At 43.5% G+C, this 26,300-nt stretch overlaps 1 protein-coding gene across 3 annotated transcripts in view; it reads right to left on the bottom strand.

Moving 5' to 3' along the window:
* The window catches only part of CLMP (CXADR like cell adhesion molecule), an 89,400-nt gene that overhangs the window by 20,800 nt on the left and 42,300 nt on the right, over positions 1-26,300 (bottom strand). The window contains exon 1 of one of the 3 annotated variants that reach the window (XM_027081984.1): positions 5,080-5,172. The exons of the other annotated variants lie outside the window; for them this stretch is intronic. The gene's annotated coding sequence lies outside the window, so the exon portion shown is untranslated. Of the gene's footprint in view, positions 1-5,079; positions 5,173-26,300 lie in introns of those variants that run through there. 3 annotated transcript variants of the gene reach the window in all.

Genomic DNA, 26,300 nt, shown 5'->3' with positions numbered 1-26,300 from the left:
AGGCTCCTGTGGTTTCTCAGTGACCTCTGCCATGTTGTAGCAACAGTGTGATCTCGTGCCCTTTGTTTTATGTGGCTTCCTGGATGTCTGGTTCTCCCGTTAGCCTCTAAGCTCCTTGAGATCAAGTTCTGTTCACTACTGCATGCCCAGAGCACTCAGCCTGGGTCTCACACGCTGCAGGTGCTCAATAAATATGTGTTGGATGGATTTGAATCTAACCCACGCAATGATTTTACCAATGAGCAACCTGAGGTCTGGGAATAAAGGAGTCGGCCCAAGGTCCTACTGTTAGGGGAACCACTGACCAAAAGTGCCCTTCCTGGTCAGGCACGACAGTAACCACTTGCATGAGTTATCTTACAACAGGAGGTCCTGGTAAGGAACTCGGAACTGACAAGCCACCACCAGTCGGAAGAAGTCAGGAAAGGTCAAAAGGAGAGAGGAGGTGCCAGTCCGTATGTCCTACCAACCTCCCAGAATCCTTCTCGCTGGAATCCATCTTGGCTGAGCGAGGCACATGTCACCAGGAAGGACCCTGAGTCTGAATGATTGGCCAGAGACAACCTGGAAAGTAGCCCATTCCCATAAAACCTGAGACTGCAAGCCACATGGCAGAGCCTTTCTCCCGGGTTCCCTTACCTGCTGCTCTCCACCCAGGCGCCCCTTCCCCATAAAGTCTCTTGCTTTGTCAGCACTTGTGTCTCCTCAGACAGTTCATTTCCTAGTGTGAGACAACAGCCCACTCTCGGGCCCTGGAAGGGGTCCCCCTTCCTGCAACACTACAACTCATTTAGTGGCAGAAATAACCCATAGAAAACCCATCCTCCCTCAGTCCCCACAAAGCAGAGGCGGTTTGCACTGTACTAAGCTAAGCTTGTAAGAAGGAGGTCTGGCTTCCATCCCTGATCATTCCACTGGACACGACAATGTTCAAATGAAGCACTCCTGGCAAAGCCAGAGAACCCAGTACCAATTTGGTGCATACAGCAGGCGCTCTATACCTTGAATAAATTGCAAAGAATCAGCTATGTAAGCTGCCGATTTTAGCCACTAGAGGGAATCAAAGGCTCAGATTTGGTTGCTGTCCCACAAGGAAAGGAACGTAGTGGTGGGCGGCGTGCTTTGCCAGAGCCCCAAGCTCTATTCATACCACACCCAGAATTAAACACAGCAGTGCAGGGACTGGCCACTCAGTGAATACAAACGGCTTTACCAAGGCAGGGGGCCTCAAGATCAGGGTGCACGCACCTTGAGTCTTCCCTGAATCTCAGTTCCCCAGGACCCCTGGAGATTTCTCAGGTCCTTCTGTGCTTTTTAACCCACACTCATGTTCTACAGTCTACACTGTAGAACAGGACAGGGGCCTGGGCTCTGATTACCACCCCCAGGCTCGGCAGTGCTCATGGGGGATGCCGAGCACGTCTGGCCGGTGAGCAGGAAGGAGCAGTCCCAACACCCAGGGGCCATCCTTGGGTTCCCTGGACACTGAACGGTTTGTCTTCATTGAGAAATACCTTAGGGATCATCAAAATTTAACTGCAGCTTGGAGAACTGAAGCGTCAAGTCACAAAGCTGGTTGGTGGCAGAACTGCAAGTAAGGGAATTCTCTCTATCGTGTGACTGGGACTTGTGGCGTTTGACAGTGGGGACAGGTGCTGGAAGGCGGCAGTGGTAAGGACTCCCTCCATGTGCAAATGCAGTCATGGATGCTGCGGCCGCTCCCTAAGCTGAAGCCTTTGCCTACAGCTCCAGCACTTAACAAAGGACCCCTGTGAGCTTGGGAGAATTACCCTCTCTGAGCCTTAGTGTTCTCATCTGCAAAATGGGAATTAAGCTGGACGCTGAGGCAAAGCAACTGGTGATGGCACATAGGGGCCTCCCCCTAAAATGTTCTTCTCTAGTACAGAAAGGAGCTTCTCCTCAGATGACGGCTGCCTACATTTGTTAGGATTAGTTTAAGGTTTTATTCTCTAAAGGGCATTTACATTTATTAAAGATTCTCTTGAACCTTCAAGACCTCCTTCAAAGAGAAGGGGCAGGGGTAACTTTATTTTTTCAACATGAATACTTGTATATAACTGAGGGAAAATAAGCCACATATTTTGAAGATGAATCCACTGAGGAGATGAGTCAGTTTTTATTAATTAATTAATTTATTTTTGCTGTGTTGGGTCTTCGTTTCTGTGAGAGGGCTTTCTCTAGTTGTGGCAAGTGGGGGCTACTCTTCATCGCGGTGCGCGGGCCTCTTACTATCGCGGCCTCTCTTGTTGCGGAGCACAGGCTCCAGATGCGCAGGCTCAGTACTTGTGGCTCACGGGCCCAGTTGCTCCGCGGCATGTGGGATCCTCCCAGACCAGGGCTCGAACCTGTGTCCCCTGCATTAGCAGGCAGACTCTCAACCACTGCGCCACCAGGGAAGCCCGATGAGTCAGTTTTTAAAAGGCGATTTCTATAACCAATTGACTATTCACATTAAAACACTCATAGTTGACTATTCTACTCACATAAAACATTCACTCTCAAATCGCCTTTCTAAAAATGTTATATATGAAGAGCTGGCCTTGTTTCAGTGGTCAGGTAGACGCCTTGGACAACACTTTCAAGGAAGCTCACTTAGGCCAAGTAAGTGAAGCTTATAGTCTTCAAGCCCTGACAAAAACACTGTTTCCCTCGTATACTGAGGCCCTATTTCTGGATCAGACTGTATGGGTTCGAGAGATGTGGCAGGAGTGAGAACCCTGGCTGCATTTTCTCAGATGGCTCTCCTAGGGCTGCCAGTGACCCATCTTGCTTTCACGGATGCAAAAAGACAAATGGCCAGGGGTAAATTTTAATAGAAACCAGGATGCTGCATATAAAATATCTATTTCTCTTTTCTTTCCCTAACAGAGAAATTTTCTACTTCTCAAATACTTACTGAATGCCTACGGGGTACAAGTTGCCCAGGGTCTGCTTGCTACTCTCTCCAAAGAATGGATCCTCTCTGCTGCCCTCATCAACACAAGTCATGCACACTATTTAGTGTACAGCAGGGCACCTGCTAACAGGCTATGGAGGGGTGCAAGCACCCGCTTCCACTCGGTGGTTACACTCTTTTCAATGGACCTGTTCTCTTACCTGAAGAGGAGGAGAATTTTCTTGTGTTTTGCTTTACATGGAATATTTGAGAAAGCCTCAAGAAAATCAAAATCATCGAACGTCATTTAGCAAAATTAAAAGATTTTGGAAATTTAAAAATAGACTTCTCTTAATTTATAGATCAAGAAATCGAGGCTCAGAGAGAAGTGACTCACCCAAATTCCTCCTGATTTCTAAGACTAATATATATATATTATATATATATATAAATTCTGTAGGGGTGTGTGTGTGTGTGTGTGTGTGAAGGCGTGTACCTTCCAGACTGTATGGAACACTGTATGCAATTCAAGTTACAGCAGGATGCAATAGAAAGAGCATGAGTTTGGAGTGAGACAGATGTGGACTTAATTGGCTCTAAGACCAATTAATTCCCTGACTGCTCTTTTTTCCTTCTCTGTAAAATGAGCATAAAAACATCAACCATGAAAGGTGATTTTAAGGGTTACATTTGATGTATGTAAAGTGGCTGGCACTGGCACATGGTATACAGTACATACTCAACATGTGTTCATTGTTATTATTAATAGTTGTACACGCCATGCTTTGAAAGACAAGGAAAACCAGAAAAACATGCTGAGGAGGTGAAGAAGAATTGTGAGGAGTCTGAAAGTCATTTTGCTAGATAACTCTTAATATTTGGCCATATTTGCTCTCTCTCTCCATATATATGTATGCATCTGTATATATATGTATGCATATGTATATATACATACATATATGTATGTATACACGTATATTTTGCTGCATATTTTTGCTGCTATGTTTCAACATCTTGATTACACCTAGGAAAAGTGATCATATTGTATGGAAGATCAATCATTTCCGACAAGAGTGGTTAAGGAAGACGCCAAAGAGTAAGTGGGATTAAGCTGGTTCTGGAGACAACAGGCTTTTCCTGCACAGACCCCAGGGAAGGCAGAGAACATTCCTGGTGGAGAAGCAGCTTGAGCAGAGGCAGCCTCTCTCCTCTCGTCAGCCTCTCAGGCGCCCTTGCTGTGAACCAGGCAAGTTTCTCTTCTCTCTATTTTGCTTTCCCAGTCCAAACCCAGCATCTCTCCAGCCAGCTGCCTTTATGAGGTGTTCGGAAAAGGAAAACCAATTCACTCTGAGCTGCTAGATTCATCTCAATGTCTTCTCAGAGACAAACGTATAATTGATATTTAGAGAAAGCCTGGAGCTGAAGGAACGCAGTTGTGGTTATCAGTGGAATTTCAGGCATCTGGGAATCAGTGTGGTGCCTTGTTTTTTTCCCCCAGGAGGTGAGCATTTGTTCCTGTAATCCTAAAATTAATGTGGGTGCAAGGACCAAGATGGCAGCCTTGGGCTTCAGTGGCGGGTTTGGAGGTGGGAGTGTATAGAGCTTCCTCTGGCTTCCCAGCCTAGGGGTTGGTTTCAGAGGAGGAGAAGGAAGGCAGAAGGAAGTGGGGAGGAAGATGGAGTAAAGGAGGAGAGAGGGAGGGAAGGATCAGGGCTAGATGTAGGGGGGAGAGGAGAGGGGAAAAGGGAGAGCCTTATGCAGATAGAAGATAGTTGAAGAAGTTTCCAGACTAAACACAGGCTGATTAAAAATTATCAACTCATGGGCTTCCCTGGTGGCACAGTGGTTAAGAATCCGCCTGCCAATGCAGGGGACACGGGTTCGAGCCCTGATCCGGGAGGATCCCACATGCCGCGGAGCAACTAAGCCCGTGCGCCACAACTACTGAGCCTGCGCTCTAGAGCCTGCGAGCCACAACTACTGTGCCCGCGTGCCACAACTATTGAAGCCCGTGCGCCTAGAGCCCGTGCTCCGCAACAAGAGAAGCCACCGCAATGAGAAGCCGGCGCACTGCAACAAAGAGTAGCCTCCGCTCACTGCAGCTAGAGAAAGCCCACACACAGCAACAAAGACCTAATGCAGCCACAAATAAATAAATTAATTTTAAAAAATGATCAACTCACCTTCCTTCCCCTCTGTGAAAACCTGTCTCAATATGTACTTTGTGTGTATTTATCCACATTAAAAAATTGTACGGAGCTCTTCACCTATCAGGTATAAAGGGAACACATAAGATAACAGTTTCTCCTCCCTCCTCAAACCATTTGAAAGCTAATGATTAATAATACTATACATTTATTTAGCAATTAACAATTAACTCAGCCTATTCAAATGCATCATCTCACGTGGCCCTATGAGCACACGATGAGCTCATGTTATCACCTCTGTTTCAGAGAAGAGAAAACAGAGGACCACACAGCTGAGGCCACACGGCTGATGGTTGGGACTGTGGGGACATGGGCCCACCTCCAGTGTTTATTCTAATCTCTTTCCCACACCAGAGGTCATTGCCTTTGCCTTGAAATTGGTTGGAAACACAGAGGTCATGTTTATTAAATATGGGTGGCACAGAGCTAGGTAGCTGAGCTAATCTGAGTGAACACATTTAAGATATATAATTATCTTGCTAGCTGGGATTCTGAGCCAAAGGCTAGATGAAATTTAACAGAGACAATTGTTAGAAGTTATAGCTAGGCACAAGTACAGGGTGGGAAAGACCTGGAGGACCTGGGGGGCTACAAGATTTACACTGACCAGTAGTATGATATAACTGCTGAAAAAGCGCATGGAGTTTGGGTTGCAAAACCGCTTTGAGGAATAACTGCTTCATTGTCCTCTATCCTAGACAAATGAGCACACCCAGAACATCTGTGTTCAGTTCTAGAAGCTGCACATGAGAGGGACATTGACAAAAAAGTTGGTATCCAGGGTTGTAACTGGGAGATGATGGGATCTAAAAACATGTCATATGAGGAATAGTTGACACAATTACTGGTGAAAAGGTAGCAAGACGGAAGACTAAGGGGCAACATGGTAGTTCCTTTCCAACATTTAAAAGCCTACAAAACAAGTAATAGGCTTATTGAGTGTTGTTCCAGAGAGTAGAATTAGGTCCAGATGGTGTAATAGATTCAATCATAAAAGGATAAACTGGGAGATCTCCAACACCTCTTTCCAGTTCTGAAATGATATGATTCTCTTACAAAGGATCTATTCCATTTGGGCTTAATATCTTTTTTAACTGAATTATAGTTGAATTACAATGTTGTGTTAATTATTGCTGTACAGCAAAGTGACTCAGTTATACATATATATATTCTTTTTCAAATTCTTTTCCATTATGGTTGATCACAGGATATTGAATATAGTGCCCTGTGCTATACAGTAGGACCTTGTTGTTTATCCACATCTGGGCTTAATATGTCGATAGACTTCCTAACAGTTAGTCCCTGCCTGATCGGAGAATGCACTGAATCATTTAGTGAATTTTCCATTCCTGGAGTCACTCAAGTGTGGGTATGTCAGGGGCTGTGAAAGGGATCCTTATGTGTGGATGTTAAACTCAATATTTCATGTCCTTCCTAACATTCTATGAAATATTTTTCCAACGCTTGATACAGTCAAGGCATGGTCCTCGCATACAAAGTGTGAGATACAGATGTATACTATTAGCTGTCAATGTATTTTGTCATCACCTATCAGCTCTTACACAATTTATACAAATAGTCTAGTTTTGTTCCATTGTAACATTACTTTTCAAGATCACTGACGGGCTCTTTGATAGAACTAAAAGGAACTGGCCCCATGCAACTGTAGCATTTCTTTCCCAGCTGTGGATATTTTAATCCACAAGGGGGCAGAATTTGCTTAGCGAGATTAGCCGAGCCTCACCTTATGTTTTTATAATAGTAAAAAGGATTAAAATTGACAAAGAATTATAGACGACCTTGGATTTAAGCTTGAAAAGCACTTTGTTGCCATTTGTGGTTATATGCTAAATTTCAAACTGTACGCGTTTAGTTTCCAAGGGCCATGGAAAAAATGGAAATCTTAGAAAATATGATCAGGCATCTGAGAATAACGTCATTAAACAAATAGAAACACACACTAAAAAAATAACTTAAGGTCACTGGTTTAACTTTTTCCAACTGAAATAGGTGTTTACTTTGTCTAAGACCAAAAAAACTTATTTTCATTGCAGAACTTTTATGAAACAAATCAATTACTCAGGTACTGTGAAGTATCATCTTCAGAGAGTTGGTGAGGGAAGGAACAAAAATCCATCCCAGGTGGCTTAGAGGGGAGAAATCAGCAGAAGAACCCTCAGGGTCCTTTACATCTTGATGTTTAGCCTTTGTTTTAGGTTGGTAATTTACTGAATTACAAAATCCTAGAATGCTCTGGTTCTCTGTAACCTAGAACTTGGGAAGGCCCCGAAGGTCATCTTGGTCATTATCCTGCCTTCAGGTCAATTTCACATTTAAAACTAATCTGCTAAAACATATGAAGTTGTTCCTAGTCTCTCATTATCACTGAGAATCTGAAATCATAGGAAAACTTTTATAAGTTCTTGACAGGTCTGTTAGTATCAAATTGTTTATTATTGTATATCATAAGATGTTCAGGAATACTGATTTCTATTGCATTTCCTTAAACATCTTATCCACCATGCTTCAGATTCTGGGTGCCACAAACTAACGGGAACATTGACAAAACAGTTGGCAGCCAGAGCTGGGTAACCAGGAGTGCACAGTTGTTCAAGCAATATGAGTAGCACTCCTGTTACCACCCTAGATGGTGCCGGGCTACAGAGATGAACGACATTGTCTTTTGTCTATGAAGACGTCCCAATAATAGAGAAACAAAAGAGGCACCCAACAAATCCAGTTCAAGGCAGTGTGTGTGATAAATATGAATGTGAGGGTCAGAACATGCTCTAGGATTTAGAAGAGGAAGATCACCAAGGCGATCAGGGATGGCTTCATACAAAAGGAAGTATTTAACCTGGGCCTGAAGAATAGGTTGGACTTTTAGCAGCTCTAATTCATAGGTGATGACATTCCAAAGACTGGGAATGGCGGCCTGACTGCTTAGGAAATGAGTTGTCAAGCTGACCTCAGGGTTTGGCAGATTAGAACATCACTGTGGACCCTCGATCCTGGTGAGGTCTCACAGACTGGTCTGCAGTATTACAAAATCAGCCTGTAAGCTCTACCTACTACTGTCCTACACCTGGGGGTTGGCCATCTGGGAGTAATGGTGTACCCTGATTTCTCCAGTACTAATTGTCAGGGTAAGGCTACCAATCTAGTCTACAGGGATCACTCTGCTACTAAAAAATATACCAGTTACCCCTCAGAATTCTGTTCGCAGTAGTATGATTGTACATGTTCTGTGCCTGTATTCATGTCCACATATGCAGCACCACACACACACACACACACACACACACACACACCTGTCTAGAGACCCCACAAGCATGCCCATGTCAGTATGCAGATCAGACAAGAATGTATGCCTTTGATGCTGAGATTCCAAGAGCTAACCTGTTTCATTGACATGCCTATTTATAGCCGCTATCTCATTCCAAATGCTAAGTCGCTTTCTAAATCTAAATCTTTTATTACCTCAGCAGAGATTTGACCAGAGGGAGGAAATTAAAAATAGACACAGACTGGCTACTGAGAAAGCAGTAGTCAATTTTTAGGGATTCACAGCAATGGAGACTTGAGATTATGCTTATAATTAAAATCTATTGATAAGTTAAAGCCTCATTTCAGCCTTTAACTTTATCCTTCCTCCTCCACCTTCCCATCAAAGCTAATTACAAAGAGAAGATGCCCAGTCTGAACTTCATCTGTTTCCCTCTCCATCACCCACTCTAGGGACAGACAGAAGAGCCAAGAAACAAAATGACAGTACAAATTGGTCACCCAATATATGTTTTAAAAACTCCCGATGGAGGGCTTCCCTGGTGGCACAGTGGTTGAAAGTCCGCCTGCCGATGCAGGGGACACGGGTTCGTGCCCCGGTCCGGGAGGATCCCACGTGCCGCGGAGCGGCTGGGCCCGTGAGCCATGGCCACTGAGCCTGCGTGTCCAGAGCCTGTGCTCCTCAACGGGAGAGGCCACAGCAGTGAGAGGCCCGCGTACCGCAAAACAAACAAACAAACAAACAAAAAAACCAAAAAACTCCCTATGGAAACATTTATCAATAATAGCTAACAATTTTTGAATGCTCATTTTGTGCAAAGCATTGCACTACTCTATTTATATTTATTTATTTTTTTATTTTTAATTTTAAAAAATTTTTGGCTCTGTTGAGTCTTCATTGCTGTGCGCGGGCCTTCTCTATTTGCAGTGAGCGGGGGCTTCTCTTCGTTGCAGTGCACGGCACGGGCTTCTCATTGCGGTGGCTTCCCTTGTTGTGGAGCACAGGCTCTAGGTGCACGGGCCTCAGTAGTTGTGGCACGTGGGTTCAGTAGTTGTGGCTCATGGGCTCTAGAGTGCAGGCTCAGTAGCTGTGGTGCACGGGCTTAGTTGCTCCGTGGCATGTGGGATCTTCCTGGACCAGGGCTTGAACCCGTGTTCCCTACATTGGCAGGCGGATTCTTAACCACTGCGCCACCAGGGAAGCCCTCAATTTATATTTATTTCCATTTTTAAACTTCTCAACAATCCTGTGAGGTAAGCACTAGTATTATTCTCATTCTATAGACAAAGATGCTGAGGCACAGAGAGATTAATTTGCCCAGATCACACAGTTAGTAAGGAGTAGAGCCATGATTCTAATCCAGGCATGTTATCTGTAACACCCATACTCTTAACAGCGTATTATACTGCCTGTCAGTATATATATATTTAACCAACATTTTATTGCTCTAGAGTTCTGCTGCGATTCTTGTGAATTCCTGCAGACCTTCTCATCATCTTCTTTTCTACTCTTGGTCATATACAGAGATGCTTCTCAATCTTTCTCTATTATGCTCCCATTTTTACATATATATCAACTCACACTCTTCTTTACTACTATTTGGAATAGATTAAATACTGTAATTAAACAATGGCATTTTAGAGCAGGCCTTCAAAAACTAGACAAGAGGAATGTACTGCTGACCCAAAGAAGGTAGACACAAAAGAGTACATGCTACGTGCTTCTGTTTATACAAGGTACAGGAACAGAAAATTCATCTATTCTGTTAGAAGTCCAGATGGTGGTTACCCTTTGAAGAAGGAGGAATGGGTTGATGGGAACATGGGGAGGCATCCAAGGGGCTGACTAAGTTCTATTTCTAGATTTGGGTGCTTGTTAACTCAGGAGTGTTCATTTGTGAAATTCATCAAACTGTACACTTATGACTGTGCATCTTAGGTATGTATCTTATACTTCTTTACTAATTTTACCTCTTTCTGCATAACAAATCGAACTTATTCCAAAACTTAGCAGTTAGAGTTTCAAACTCATTCCAAAATTTAGCAGCTTAAAACAACAAACATATTTCATAGTTTCTGTGGGTCAGGAATCTGGGCACAGCTCGGCTGGGTAGCTTTGGCTTAGGGTCTCCCATGAGGTGCAGTAAAACTGTTGGCTGGGGCTGTGGTCTCATCTGAAGGTTTGACTGAGGTAGGGAGACTCCATTTCTAAGCTTACGCACGTGGCTGTTGGAAGGTCTCAATCCCTCACTACATGGGCCTCTCCAAAGGGCTGCCTCATCCCATGGAAGCTGGCTTCTCCCAGGGTAAGTGACCCAAAAGAAAGCGCAAGAAAGTGTCGAAGATGGAAACACAGAGGAGACACCTGTTGCCATATTCTTTTGATATTTGTTATAAGTGATTACATTATTCCTGCCCACAATCAGGCAGAAGGAATACTAGGAGGGAGGAATTCTGGAGACAATCTTAGAGGCTGCCTACCACATCCTTTAATAAATGTTTAATAAATTATGCATTAGCTTCCTCTACCTCCCCATTGACAATGATAATCACCGTCTCATAGAATTAAAAATGCTTTAACTATTCACAAGTTTTTTGGTAACCACAACAGCCCTAGGAGTAGGTTATGACATGAATTCTTCATTCTGTTTTATAAAAATGTAATGATAAGCTTGATATTACCACTTTTATGTCTGCATAGCACTTTTTAGATTTCACAGTTCTTTCCCATATATATTTTGAGTTTTGTTATGCAGAGTAGGTGGGAATTGTAGTTTAGTGTTAGTTTATCTGAAAGCACTCTGCAATCATAAAAATGCTTTATAATATTAACAATATCTAACATTCATTGAGTGCTTACTATATGCCAGTTACCGTATGCTGAGGAATACATACATATATATACATTTTATATATATAAATTCATTTAATCACTTAACCCTATGAAGCACGGTTTACCTCATCTTACAAAGCAAAACCTAAGACTCAGAGAGGTTAAGTAATTTGCTAAGATCTCAAAGTTAATAATTTCAACTCAGTCTGACTTCAGACCTCCCATGCTCTACACATGATATAAACTATACTCTTCACGTCATTCCGGTAACACATTTTCCTGGACTATGTCATGGGGAGATGTTTACAGAAGCTGTGCCATCCTAGTATCATGGGGGCAAAAAGAAATCATCTTCAAAGGTTACGGCAGGTAGAATGTGGAAGACAGTAATTCCCCCAAATGGCCTTTGTATCCAAGATTCAAGAATATAATCCTCCTGCCAATGCAGGGGACATGGGCTGATCCCTGATCCGGGAAAAGCCTGCGTGCTGCAGAGCAACTAAACCCGTGTGTCACATCTACTGAGCCCATGCACCACAACTACTGAGCCCACGTGCCTAAGGCCCATGCTTCACAACAAGAGAAGCCACCACAATGAGAAGCCCATGCACCGCAACAAAGAGTAGCCTCTGCTCGCCACAACTAGAGAAAAACCCAAGCGCAGCAACAAAGACCCAACGCAGCCAAAAATAAAATTAATTAATTTTAAAAAAAAAGGATATGGTCTTTCTCCAAGAGGCTGATGCTACTGACCTATTATCATTTGGCTGAAGTGCTGGAATATATTCTTACTAATATGCTCATGAAAAGGTGACCATTCATTACCATTTAACACAGATTCTTTTTTGTTTTCTTACGTGGCTTAGTGTTATTTTTTTTTTAACATCTTTATTGGCATATAATTGCTTTACAATGGTGTGTTAGTTTCTGCTTTATAACAAAGTGAATCAGCTATACATATACATATATCCCCATATCTCCTCCCTCTTGTGTTTGCCTCCCACCCTCCCTATCCCACCCCTCTAGGTGGTCACAAAGCACCGAGCTGATCTCCCTGTGCTATGCGGCTGCTTCCCACTAGCTATCTATTTTACATTTGGTAGTATATATATAAGTCCATGCCACTCTCTCACTTTGTCCCAGCTTACCCTTCCCCCTCCCCGTGTCCTCAAGTCCATTCCCTACATGTGTAACACAGACTCTTTTAAAAGGGCTTATAAATCACTACTGAATTAGATAAGTTCTTAAGGACTGCAATAAGCTTTCATATGCTTCCTACATCAAGTATGTGAGCAGAACTATAATCAGACTTAGCTCATGCTTCACAAGAAACATCTCAGAGCTTCTCTTCTCCCAGAGACAGAGAATGGCAATTAAAAATCTGGACCTTGATCTGTGTGCTACGTAATGATGGTATACAGCTAAATCGGCTAACCCAGACTTCAGCTTCTCATGTTCAGGTGGCAATAAGAGACCTAGCGTTGCAGTCTGGCTCCCTACACCCAATATACATCCCTGCAGAAAATGTCAGGTCTCAGCAGGGGAGGGTTTACAGTGCCAAACAATTTCCCCTAGCTTTACTTCCTTCCTCTCACTCACCCACACCCAAATGACTCAAATGGCTGCTTCATGCTCATTTATCCTTTCATTCACTCCTGTATTTATTCAAATGACCTAATGATGAGTCTTGGCTTTGGCTCGCCAGAGGACTGACTTCCAGAAGATCTTTGCATTTTCACCAGTGCAGCAAACAGGTCCTGGCTGACCTCCCTTTCTCCCTGCCTACTCCATGCTTACAGGAGAGGAGTGGAGAACTGGTAATCATCCAAGGGCTTCTGGTGGCTTCCAAATTTAATTAACTATTGGCATCACTTAAAAGTGATTTCTTGATTCTAAACTTTTTGGAATCATGTGATAAGCATATGGTAAACATTCAAACAGAACAAGATGGTCCACAGTGAAAGGTAAGTCTGTTACCCACACCTAGCCCTCAGTTTCCCTCCTACAGGTGACACTTGTTACCAGTTCCTGTGCATTCAGTGTGTCACACTTGACTCCTGGCTTGGTTGCTATGGAATATTAGGTTGGATACAGTTTTCTCAATTCCGGAAGGCATTGCTCCATTCACTTCTGGCTTCCAGAGTCACTGTGAAGAAGTCTGATGCCAGGTTTAATTCCAATCTTTCATAAGTGACCTCTTTTTTCTCTCTGAAAGTTTTTAGGGTTTTATCTTCATCCTCGGAGTTGTCAAATTTTGCTAAGATGGGTTTTGGATTGTACGTCTTTTTTTTTTTTTCCCATTCATTTATTGTTAGTAATCTGAAAGCTCATTTAAATGTAAGGCAATGTTATTATACTATTTAAAAATAATTCCTTCCATTTTCACTTCTTCCTCTTTGTATACATATGTGTTAGATGTTGGACCTCCTGGGTTGATCCTCTCATTTTCTTACCTTTTTCTCATGTTGTTTGAGTTGTTCCGAGAGTTCTTTTCAAAGGATCTCTTAGAGGTCATTAAAATCAGCAACTCAAATACATTTAGTACGTACTCCTTTCTGGTTATATAACCTCTGACAAGTTCCTTACCTTCTCTGTGCCTCAGTTTTCTCATCTATAAAATGGGGAAATAATTGTACCCAACTCATGGGCATTTAATGAGGACTGTTGATTTATACACCCTACTATATATAAGATAGATACCTAATAACAGCCGACTGTAGAGCACAGGGAACCCCACTCAGTATTCTGTAATGGCCTATATGGGAAAAGAATCTAAGAAGAATGGATATATGTATATGTATAACTGATTCACTTTGCTGTACACCCGAAAGTAACACAACATTGTAAATCAACTATACGCCAATAAATTTTTTTTTAAAAAGATGTGGTATATATATATACACAATGGAATACTATTCCCTAACTATTAAAAAAAAAAACATAAAAAAGAATGAAATTTTGCCATCTGCAGCAACATGGATGGACTTGGAGAGCATTATGCTATGTGAAATAAATCAGACAGAGAAAGATAAATACTACATGATACTGCTCATAAATGGAATCTAAAAAATACAACAAACTAGTGAATATAACATAAAAGAAGCAGACTGACAGATATGGAGAACAAATCAGTGGTTACCAGTGGCGGGGGAAGGGCATTATAGAGGTGGGGGAGTGGGAGGTACAAACTGTTGGGTAGAAGATAGGCTCAAGGATGTACTGTACCACATGGGGAATATAGCCATTATTTTGTAATAACTGTAAATGGAAAGTAACCTTTAAAATTGTATAAATTTTTTTTAAATTTTAAATTAAAAAAATGAGGATTAAAGCATGTAATGAGGATTAAGTTAAATACATGCCTGGTACATAGTAAATGTTCAATAAATACTGTTATTATTATTATTAATCTGTTCCTTTTGCATAACATTCTACAATTTCTTCTCTTATGTCCCTTAGGATATTGATCATAGGGCTCCTTGCACAGTCTCTGTTTCTATTTGTTTTCCTCTTACTTTTCTCAAATGTCTCATGTTAGGGAGAGAGACACCAAAAAGCTCTTTGGAAGTGCTGTGAGCCAACAGGGCTTTTTGTGCCACGGATTTCTCTGTAGGCTTTTTCACTGCGGGATTCCCAAATGTCAGCATCCGGAGGCTTTTTCTTTGAAGCTGTTCTCTTTCTCCAGAGAATTCTCAAGTCACCCATCTGTCAGTGGGAGGTGAGTAATGGCTGCCAGTGATCTCTGAGCTGGGTGGCCAGGGGGTCGGAGGGAGAGTCCTGTTCAGAAATCCAACAGCCTCAAAGAAAAGGCCTCCAGACCTTGACTTTGGGAAGCCCCATGTTTGCAGTTTGGCCCTTTGCTCTTTGCTGTGTCTGTTGTCTCTGTTTCTCCAAACTCCCTTCTCCTGTAGGGTGGGGGAGGAGTTGGGGCTTCTCTGTGGAGGGTGCGGAAGGAGAAACTTAGATCTTTTTAAACAGACTGTCACCTGATCCCCCAGCGTTAAGAACATGCCTCAGCTCATCTTTTTGCTCCACGAGCCGGCTGCCCTCTACAAGCAGCAGGTTTCAGCCACGGGGACCTGGTGAGTCAGTTCTTCCCTTCATCCAAATGTTTGCCGACATTTCTCTTTCCCCTCCATTTCCTCCCCTATTCTCTTGCCCTTGGTGGATTTACAGCCGTTTTACTCCTTTACTTTCATCTTAATGGGATTTGGGGAGGAAACAGAGAAAAACACCTGTGTTTAACCCAATAGGGGATTGGGGGCGGGGAGCAAGCGTTGTCTTGCCCTAGACATTTTCTCTGCTCCATGTTTGAGACCAACTAACAACTTGGTAACACCTGTGGCTTTTTATCCTCCCACTTCTCCCGTTCAACAGATAGTCATCTTTGCAGGGTGTGTCCCCCGACTGTGACACTGATATCTGACCCTGTGCCCGATGGGACAGTCCTTTGGGAACAGAGCTGCGTGTCCTTTTCCTCAGGCCGCTCACGTTGGTGTTGGCGACAGGATGGTCACACCCCTGCTGGAAAGTATTTCTGCTGCAACCTCCTTTGTTCAGCCTGATAGGAAAGGAGAAAGGACGCTTCTGTCTTCTCCATTGGACCTTGCCTGAAGAGCAGGGTACCAGAACAATGTGAAAGCGCGTCTTATCTTGTTGTTTCTTTCCTCCCTCCCTCCCTCTCTTCCTCCCTTCCTACCTTCCTTCCCTCCTTCCTGTTCACCAGGCATGTTGTATTTCAACTATTTTGGTTCAGAGTGGGGAAAAATGAATCAAGGTTTTCAGAACGCATTGAAGCAGTTCAGAAACCCTGGGGATAAAGCCATCCTGCCCAACATAAAAGCAGCCCTGTTCTGCCCAGCACCCTCCTTCCTCTGCCCTCACCTCTTTTGCTGCGTTTGCAGCTTAGAAACCCTATGAGAGGCCGAGGCCCTCCTAGGAAAAATATTTGTTTAAAGTTCTCATTTTCTCTGTGGTTAAAAGCCACTGTGGTTCTTAGTCCCGGAATCAGCTTTTCTGGGCATATCACACTGGTCTCCATCTGTGACCTTTCTAGGGGCATGAACTCTACAGAACTCTAGCAGAGATCTGAAGATTTTTGTTCAGGAGAAATTGGTGGCGAGCCCTGCAAGGAGCTGCTTGGGACATGCAAGCAGACTTCCTTGACCACTAGCTCCTGTGTCAACCAGGGAACCAACAGCATGAGCGTGTATTATGTCCCCACTGTGCACAGGGATTTTGTGAGAGATACGAGAGTAGGATTAACACAGGATTCCTGATTCCTGCTCTCAAGGAGCATCCAATATAGTTGTAAGTGGTGTGCAAGAATCAGAATGCCATGAGACAGTACAGAATGGGCAAATCCTGGGAATTCCCTGGCAGTCCAGTGGTTAGGACTCCACATTCTCATTGCTGAGGGCCCAGGTTCAATCCCTGGTTGGGGAACTAGGATCCCACAAGCCGTGCGGCGAGGCCAAAAAGAAAAACCAAAAAACGAAACAAACAAACAAAACCCCCCAAATGGGCAAATCCTGTAAAGTCTCAGGAGCTCAGAGGAAATAGTAACCCAGGGATGGTGACAATCAGTAGAGGAAGTAACCCCTGTGGTCTGAAGGATCGCAGCATTTCAGTAGGTAGGACGGGTGACAGGTAGAGGGGGACTTTGCCAGGTAGAGAGTTGGGAGTAGAGTAGTGCTGGATGTTTGGGTGGGAGTGACATGATCACTCAAAGTTGGGTTGCAAGGGAAAGAGAAGAGGAGAGCGCAAGTCATTTGCGGCGAGATTCAGGATACGGAAGCTTCTAGAGAAATACTACTTAAACTGGCCCGCAGAGCACAGCTCTAATTTTTCTTTTGATTGTTTTTAGTTTAACAGTAGTCTCAGGTTTTATCAACAGTCTTCCCGCCTGACCCGGTTTACTGTTCTCTGAGGTTAATCCAGAAGCAGATGGAGACTTAATTTCGCCCGCTCTCCACCCCGTGAACCCCTCTTAAATCTCCAGGCTTTTGCTGGGCTGAAGTGTCACAGGTGAGTAAATTGAGATAAAAAGGCATTTAGACATATTTCATTCAGCACCACAGGCCTATCTGGCAGCAGAGGCCTGAAGTGTCCCATCCCCACTTTTCTGGATCGTGCCTCTGAAATAACCTAGCAGGCATCTGCCCATATCGTTTTTAGGATATCTGGGGGTCTGAACATGACGAAACCCACCCCTTTCCATGACCCACAAGAAGTTGCTCACTCTCTATTGCCTCACCTTCCCTGCCTGGAAAATCTCTCTCCCTCTCTCATGGAAACAGCCCAGGTAGGTGGCTTTGCCTGAACAACATGGCTTTCTTTTATCCCCTTTCCCATAGTACTCAGCAGACACCTATTAGAGTCTTCATATTTTGTTGTGCCTGAATATTTGTTCGTCTTTTCTCCCACTAGACATTAAGCTTCCCAGGCAGGGACAGTTTTGTACCCATCTTTGTAGTTATACAATGCTTGTCACAAAACAGGCCTTCAGTGAAACGGAGCTAATTTTTCAGAGGGACATGCAAATTCTCTGGGAAGCTCATCTGAAAGCATTAATTTATTCATCATCTCTCCATTCATTCATTAAATACTTGCCAGCTTTCTACAACTGAGCCAGGTTTGTGAAGATAATAGTAAGGAAAACAGAATTAGTCTCTTCCCTCATGAAGCTTATATTTGTGTGATAAAGACTCACAGGAATAAAAGAAAAATACTTAATCGTAAGTATTAAGTTATATTAAATGTGATCAATTAAATGGAATTAAATAAAATCTGTAAAAGTAAAAAATGTTTTAAAGGAAAAGTACAGGAAGCTATGAACATATATAATTCCTTTTTTTTTTTGCCGTACGTGGGCCTCTCACTGTTGTGGCCTCTCCCGTTGCGGAGCACAGGCTCCGGACGCGCAGGCTCAGCGGCCATGGCTCACGGGCCCAGCCGCTCCGCGGCATGTGGGATCCTCCCGGACCGGGGCACGAACCTGCGTCCCCTGCATCGGCAGGCGGACTCTCAACCACTGCGCCACCAGGGAAACCCTATAATTCCATTTTGAAATATACTTTGAGTTCTTAATATTCCACACAATTATATTGTTTGGATTATAGTAGAATTCTTCTTCCTTTTAAAACCTTTCCTTAATTTGTTCAAGCACTTTTTGAACTATATTTTATAGACTGTTCTACCCCTTGAGATAATGACTTCTCTTCCATTTTGGTAAATAAGACTCTTGTGTAGGGAAGGGGAGGGTTGAGAGGAACATTTAAAAATCAGAGCTAAACCTTCCTGGAGAGGAGGAGTGAGAGTCATTCTACATAAACTCTTTTAGAAAACAGAGAAGGAGGGAACACTTCCCAAAACATGTTATCAGTATTACTCTGGTCCGGAAAACCAGATAAAGATATCATACACACGCAAAAGAAAATCAGACCAATATCCCTCATGAACATAGATGCAGTCAGCTCTTAACAAAATCAGATCATGCAATATATACAGAGGATAATGCATCAGATCAAGTGGGTTTTATCCTCAGAATGTAAGATTGATTTAACATTAAAAAATCAATCATAGTGGGCTTCCCTGGTGGTGCAGTGGTTGAGAGTCCGCCTGCTGATGCAGGGGACACGGGTTCGTGTCCCTGTCCGGGAAGATTCCACATGCCGCAGAGCGGCTGGGCCCGTGAGCCATGGCCGCTGAGCCTGCGCGTCCGGAGCCTGTGCTCTGCAATGGGAGAGACTACAACAGTGACAGGCCCACGTACCACAAAAAAGAAAAAAAAAAAAAATCAATCATAGTAATCTCCCATATTTATAGAAAAGGAGAAAAGAAATGTCATTTCAGTAGATGAAGAAAAAGAATTTGACAAGTTCGACACCCACTTATGATAAAAGAAAAAAATTATTGGCAAACCAGGAAAAAAGGAACTTCTTAAAAAACAAAAACAAAATAGAACTACAGTGGGAAGTCTGCAGCCCGAAAGAGGGTCCTCACCTGACCATGCTGGCACCCTGATATCAGACTTTCAGCCTTCAGAACTGTTAGAAATAAATTTCGGTTGTTTTTTTAAAAAATAGAACTACAAGTAAAAAAGTGAACATTACTTAAAAATTTAATCATCAATGACCTTTTTTGCAAATTGAGTCATAAAATGTAGAGGTGAGAGGAGCCTTGTGGGACTTCTATGCTAATAGCTCTTTTTTTTTTTTTTCCCGACCAGGGATTGAACCCTCAGGAGTGAAAGCGCAGAGTCCTAGCCACTGGACCCCCAGGGAGTTCCCATTAATAACTCATTTTATTGATCACTTCCTAAGAACCCTACGAACATTATCTTATTTAATCCTTAAAACCACTCTATAAAATAGTTTCAATTTTTATTCCCATTTTACAGATGATGAAACTGAGGCTTGGAGAAATCAAATGAAGTGCCTAAGGAAATGCAACTAGTAAATGGCACAGCCAGTATTTGAACCATGGGTCTGTCATTTGGCATTCGTGGTCAGCACTCATTTAGCCACTTTACTTTATAAACTAAGCAACTGAGTGTTGGGTCACACCGATGCAGGTTACTGGCAAATTTAGGACTAGAACCCAGGCCTTCTGACTCTCGGGGCACTATGTGTTACTTTCACATCTAATCCTCCCACTCCTTCCTTTTCAACAAAACACACGTTATTCCTCCTTGGAAACTCCAGGCCCAAAATACTAGAGAAATAAATATAATTTAGAGAGCCAAGAATTGCATTTCATCTCCTGCTTTGTTTAGCATTCAAAACCACTAAGCCACATAGAAGACTGCCCACGGTCAGAAAAGAGCAACTTAAAGCAGGATCGAGTGGAATCCTCCCTTCATAGGAATGCAGATGGTGAGAAAGGAAATGTACTAAAGGGAAAAGGAGGTAAAGAAAGTTAGGGGTGAGGGTAGAGAATGCTCATGGTTTTCATCTCTCAGAGATTTGAGACTCTGCCCCCCACCCCCACCCCAAGAACAGAGGAATGCAGACTGTGTAAGTGCCCCAGGAGACCTCAAACTGGCCCTTCTGTGACAAAGATCAGTTCCCATCTTCCTACTCACAGCCCCCAGGACTCCTTAGAACCATCTGAGAGGTGCTGGGAAGTGGTCCCAAGGGCATCAAGGCTCTGGAGCTTTGCTCTGCCCTCTGGAAAGGTTTGGCAAAGATAAAAAGAAAGGAAAAATTCTTTGCAATTCAAGAAATGTGAATTAAGAAGAGAAATGGTATGGGCTGGATGGTGTTGAAGCAGGTCAGGAGGGAGAAGAACAATGTCAGCATCCTTCCTTTTAGATGGGCTGAAGTTCCCTAAATGATGCTCTCATCCGGACAGAAAGGAGCCCACCTTCCCTGTCTGGCACCACCCATCGTGACCGGCATCATTCCTGTGTCCTGCACTACATAGAGGAATGTGGAGCAAGCATTTTGAATGATGAGCGCTGAGCTGTTGAAAATGGTTGCAGATTTCTTTCCAAATTATAGCATATTTTCAATATAGAGGAAATTAGAATGAAGGAAGTAAAAACCACCCATTTCTTATATCATCCAGAGACAACCACCGAATTCGTCCAGAATTTTATTTTTACTTTTGTTAAAATACTTTTTATTTTTTAACAAAATAATAGTGCATCTATAATGCTCATAAATATAACAGTGATCTCCCCCTCCACACTTTACTTCCCAATTTTTGTTCCCCAGGGGCAATCACTCTGAATTATTCTAGCTATTTCTCTGTCATATCCCTTTATTAAAAAAAAAAAGTTAGATATTATCTGCTGACTTTCTCCTACAGAAGATGAAAGTTTACACTCTTTTTTCCTTCCCACTCCTTGCCTCTCAAATACACACTTCCCCTCCAGCAATGATCACAATGGAGTTATATCACATTTCAACATGTGTATTCAGCATATATATTATTGTGACTGTGCAAATAATACTCACAACTGAGCCACGCAATTAATTCTGATTACATTTTCTTTATTGTATGATTTTTTAGTATTGAATGCTGTTAATATTGAAAAAAAGAAAGAAAAGAAAATGGTTGCAGAAAAAAAAGTAGTTCAGGAGTCAGAAAATATTCACAAATCTAAAACTTGGTTGAAAGTTGTTTCTAAACACATCATGGTACACATGTGCATATGATCTTCACTCAGAACAGAAAAAGTGTGCCTAAGATCTGCAAAATCTTTGTTATTCTTCCCCAGGTGGATTTCAAAACTAATGTACATCATTCCAAAGTAGGATGGATGTACAAGATTGTTCTTCCTTCCCCCAAAATAGTTTGATCATTTAGTTTTTGTTCCTTGTTCTCCTTCCTCAAACGCAAAGGAATAGGGGCTTCCCTAGTGGCGCAGTGGTTAAGATCCGTCTGCTAATGCAGGGGATACGGGTTCGAGCCCTGGTCTGGGAAGATCCCACATGCTGTGGAGCAACTGAATCCGTGCGCCACAACTACTCAGCCTGCGCTCTAGAGCCCACGAGCCACAAATACTGAGCCCACGTGCCTAGAGCCCCATGCTCCGCAACAAGAGAAGCCCCTGCTCGTCGCAACTAGAGAAAGCCCGCGCAAAGAAATGAAGACCCAACACAGCCAAAAATAAATAAATAAATAAAATATCATTTTAAAAAAACATAAAGGGATAGAAATTTCACTTGCCCATCAGTTGCATTAAGAAATATTTCCTGGTAGCCACAGAGATTAGAAAATAAATATGGAAAAGAATATTTTGAGTCTTGGAGGGAATTCTTAACTTCTCTTAATTTTATGTATTTAAGATTAGAAGCAAAACAAAACAAACAAAGGACAGTAACAATAAAACAAGCCCCCACTTACTTCCTCCAAAGTCTTAAAATAGTAATTTTAAACACAGCGTGGAGAGTGGTCACCCAAGCGGGCTTGGGTCAGGCTGAGTCCTGATCCTGCCTTTCACTGGCCAATACCATGTGGCCTTAAGATCCTTAAACTTGTCTAGACCTGATTTTATTATCTGTAAATTATATAGTAGTAGTCCCTTTTCCACAGGGCTTTTGTAAGGATTAAACAAAGGAACGCTTGTTTTAAAGCACATGAATGCTTTAAAATATGAAATATGTCTTCGCTGCTATTATAAATAGTACAAAAGTGGAAAGAAAGTAGTCATTCTAGGGAGAGGGAGGACATATATGTAAGAAACTTCTGAGGAAGGAGCAAAATTGACCCTAGGTACAGAGGCAGGGCCTCTGCTAGGACAAACAGCACCTTTTTTGAGCAAATGGCAGAAAGACGATTTATATCTTTCTGTGGGCTGATTTGTTCTGATGCCAGGGCACATGGCTGGTGAGTGGGCAGCAGCTCTTATTAAGGGACTCAGCAAAGGAATGATTACTTTGGGGAATTGTCGAAGACAAATACATCACGATCCCACTTATTTGTGGGATAGGGAAAGCTTTTTGGAGCGTTGCTGTGGAGAAGGCTATTTCCTAAATAACAGCTTCTCCAATATTTCCTATTTCTCTGTGGGCTCTCAGGTTATAATTGCGGACTAAGGAATTCCAGAGTTGTTGGGATGACCTGGAAATATGTTCAGGGTAGGATGAGAAATTTCCAGGAACTTCAGCATAGAGTTGACAGGACCTAATGACTGGATATGAGCTGCAAAAGCAGGATAGGGCCAGGCCAGGAAAACTTTGCCTGACATACTAAGAAGACTGGAGTTTATCCTTGATGCATAGGTAATGGGAAGCCATGAGAGTTTTTAAGCAGGAGTGTTTCATGCTAAATTTATACTCTAGCATGAGAACTCTGTTTACCTGTGTGACAAATGGACCCTGCACGGGGAGGGCTTGGTTCATGGAGGCTGGGTGCTATAAATCCATGAGCAGCAATAAATAAATTAACAGCTTTTGACCTTGTGAAAATTCTCCTTTCTCCTTATCCGCCTTGAGGACAACAGAATACCTGAGAAACTTGTCAAACATCCTTGTAATGTTTGTACTGACAGTCTCCAGAGTAAAGTATTTCTATGAAAATGGCAATCCTGACTTATAATATCTGTAAACTACATGCATGTTAAGGTCAAGGCTAAGGACTGAAAGTTAATGTCCCAAGAGGGAAGAACAGTGAAAAAAAAAAACCAAAAAACCTGAATGAGGTGTCTGTCATAGATATTTTTCAGGAATGTGGGATGGGTATTGAATTGTTTGAAGCAAGATGATTACCCATAGGTTTTCATTTCCAGTGTAACAGTTCATGGCTGGAACCTAGCTTATTACTTTTAAACAATACATCTGAAATGTAGGCCCGAAATGTAACTTTAATAACTTGCCATAAGTGGAATCTTACTTATGGGCTGGCTAACAGCCTCTGGTTTTAGGTGTTACAGGCTGCCAACACAGACTGACAGGGTTTATCCTCATTCCAAATTGGGTAAGTAGACCTCCGGTGCTCAGTTGCCTGAGCCCCAGAGAAATTTCCAGCCACTCTTCTTTACTAGAGAACCAAATTAACTTCCCATGTTGGAATTTTCCTTGCAGTCCTCTGTTTTAAAGTTCACCCAGTGGTATCAAATTCAGAGGAAAGCATCTCAGAGGGAGGGAGGGGGAGGAAGTGAGAGAGGAGGAAGGCTGGCCGAGCCCGCAGGGTCCCAGAGGGGAGATGGCCATCTCCTAAGAATAAACTGTTTCACCAGAGGCTGCGCTGGGGACATCTGCTGGCTGTTTGCTTTGGACAGAGCCGGCCAAGAGGTCTCAGGGTTAGTGGTCCCCAGAGATCCCGAGTGGCCCCAACCTAGCAGCCCAGCTCCCTGAGCAGCTGCCTGAGCCTGCAGCCTGTTGCCTGAGGCTGCCCTGCGATTTCCGGAATTTTACAGAAGGGGGAAGGCCGAGCCCCAAGACGGCTCTGAGGGCAGCCACCCTCGCGGGGTCCAGCTCCTAGCAAACAAAGAAGTCAGATGGGCGCCCGGAGCTGGAGCTGCCGGGCTTCTGCTCTGTGATTGAAGCCACGTGGGCTGCAGGTTTTCGCGCCCCGGCCCACATGCCGGGGAGCCTGCGGCCTCCTTCTCTCTGTTTCCACAGTCAGATGCTCTAAGGGCTCTAGACCCCCAGTATCCCAGCAGAAAGAGCAGTAAGTTGCTTCCTCTTTTTCTTTTTTTTTTTCAATGTAATGAACGTAATGTAATTCCACCCCCTTCCCCAACCCCAAATGACTAGAAACCCCCAGGGGCCCACGGGCCTCTGCCTCGAAGCACTCTCCTAGATTTCCCTACCTACAGGAGACCTCAATTCCCTGGCAGAAACCAGCAAGGAGGGGTGGAGTTTTGTTTCTGTTGTTGGTGTGGGAGGGGGTGGTGAGGCTTATTTATCAAAATAGCGTAAGATACACAATAACCTTTTTTTTTTTTTTTTTTGCGGTGTGTGGGCCTCTCACTGTTGTGGCCTCTCCCACAATAACCTTTTTAAAGTTTAAAACTTTATGAAGTTCTAAGACTAATACATAACTGTAGTCTCACTATTAAAAAAAAAAGAAAAAGAAAACACTTCAAGGCTTCCCCCGACCCATTCTTTTTAATCCTCCTCCTCTCCCCCAGGTAATTCATAAAAGCTATTACTTTGGGAATTCCCTGGCGGTCCAGTGGTTAAGGCTCCATGCTTCCACTGCAGGGGGCACAGCAGGTTCGAGGCCTGGTTGGGGAACTAAGATCCTGCATGCCATGCGGCGCGGGCAAAAAAATATATATATTACTAATTTTATGAATATTCTAGATTTCTTCTTTCCAGGTTGAAGTCCCACATTTCACCTTTGGGGTCTCCATAGATCCAGGAAGGGGCATGTCAAGAAGCCAGTAGAGGCTCCTGGCAACCTATTTCCTGTGTGGGAGCACGGCTGAGTTCTAGGTGGTCTTATTTCTAGCTCCTACTCCCCAATTTTTTTGCAAGCTGCCTAAATGTTAGGGAACCATTGACTGAAACTGCCTGCCACGGCCAAGCAGGATGATATAGTAACCACTTGCATGAGTTATCTCACAACAGGAGGTCCCTGACAAGCCGGAAGAATTCGGGAGGGGCCAAAAGGAGGCAGGAGATGCCAGCCCATAATATGCCCTGCCAACCTCCCAGAAACCCTTACGATGGAAACCATCTTGACTGAGAGATGCGCACGCCACCAGGAATCAGACCAAATATGGGCACAGGAAAGATGACTGGCCAGAGACAACCCAGAAAGCTAACCCCATTACCATAAAACCTGAGACTGAGAGCCACACAGCTGAGGAGTTCTTCTGGGTTCCCTTACCATGCTGTTCTCCACCCGGGCATCCCTTCCCAATAAAGTCTTTTGCTTTGTCAGTATGTATCTCCTCGGACAATTCATTTCTGAATGTTAGACAAGAGCCCACTCTTGGATCCTGGAAGGGATCCCCCTTCCAGTAACAAAAGGGCAGGACCCATGTCTCACTGTACCTATGTGGAAGAAGGGATACTGGCCATGGAATCAGAACACATGGACCTTAGTTCCCTACAACCTAGTCATTCTCCCCAACCCTCACTGCCCACCTCTGTGAAATGGGGATAATACCACTGTAGTGACAGAGCTAAAGGTGGCCCACATGCCCCCACCTCCTGGTGTTCATGTTTTTGTGTAATCACCAGCCCTTGAGTGTAAGTGAGACCTGTGACTTGCTTCTAACCAATAAACATGGCCAAGGTGATGATGGGCTGTCACTCATGATTATGTTCAATTACAAAGAACTCCCTCCTAGTGGACTGGAGTTAGAAGCACTCCTGCTGGCCTTGAAAAACAAGCTGCCATGTCGTAAGCTGCCTATGGAGAACGGCCCATGATAGGGACCTGGGGGTGGTCTCTGACCCACAGCCAGTAAAAAATGGAAACTCTCAGTCCTCCAACCACCAATAAACTGCATGCTGCCAACAACCATGTGAACAGGTACATACGTCCTTCCCCAGGTGAGCCTTCAGATGAAAACCTAGCCCTGGTTGACACCTTGACTGCAGCCTTGAGAAACTAAGCAGAGGGTCCAGCTAGGATGTGTCTGGCCTCCTGACCTGCAGAAATTGTGAGATAA

Source organism: Aethalodelphis obliquidens, unplaced genomic scaffold (assembly GCF_003676395.1).
Source record: "Aethalodelphis obliquidens isolate GAN/ISIS:26980383/991018 unplaced genomic scaffold, ASM367639v1 scaffold46, whole genome shotgun sequence".
Taxonomy (NCBI): domain Eukaryota; kingdom Metazoa; phylum Chordata; class Mammalia; order Artiodactyla; family Delphinidae; genus Aethalodelphis; species Aethalodelphis obliquidens.
Note: the sequence above shows the minus strand (reverse complement) of the source record. Positions and strands in the feature narration are given on the sequence as shown.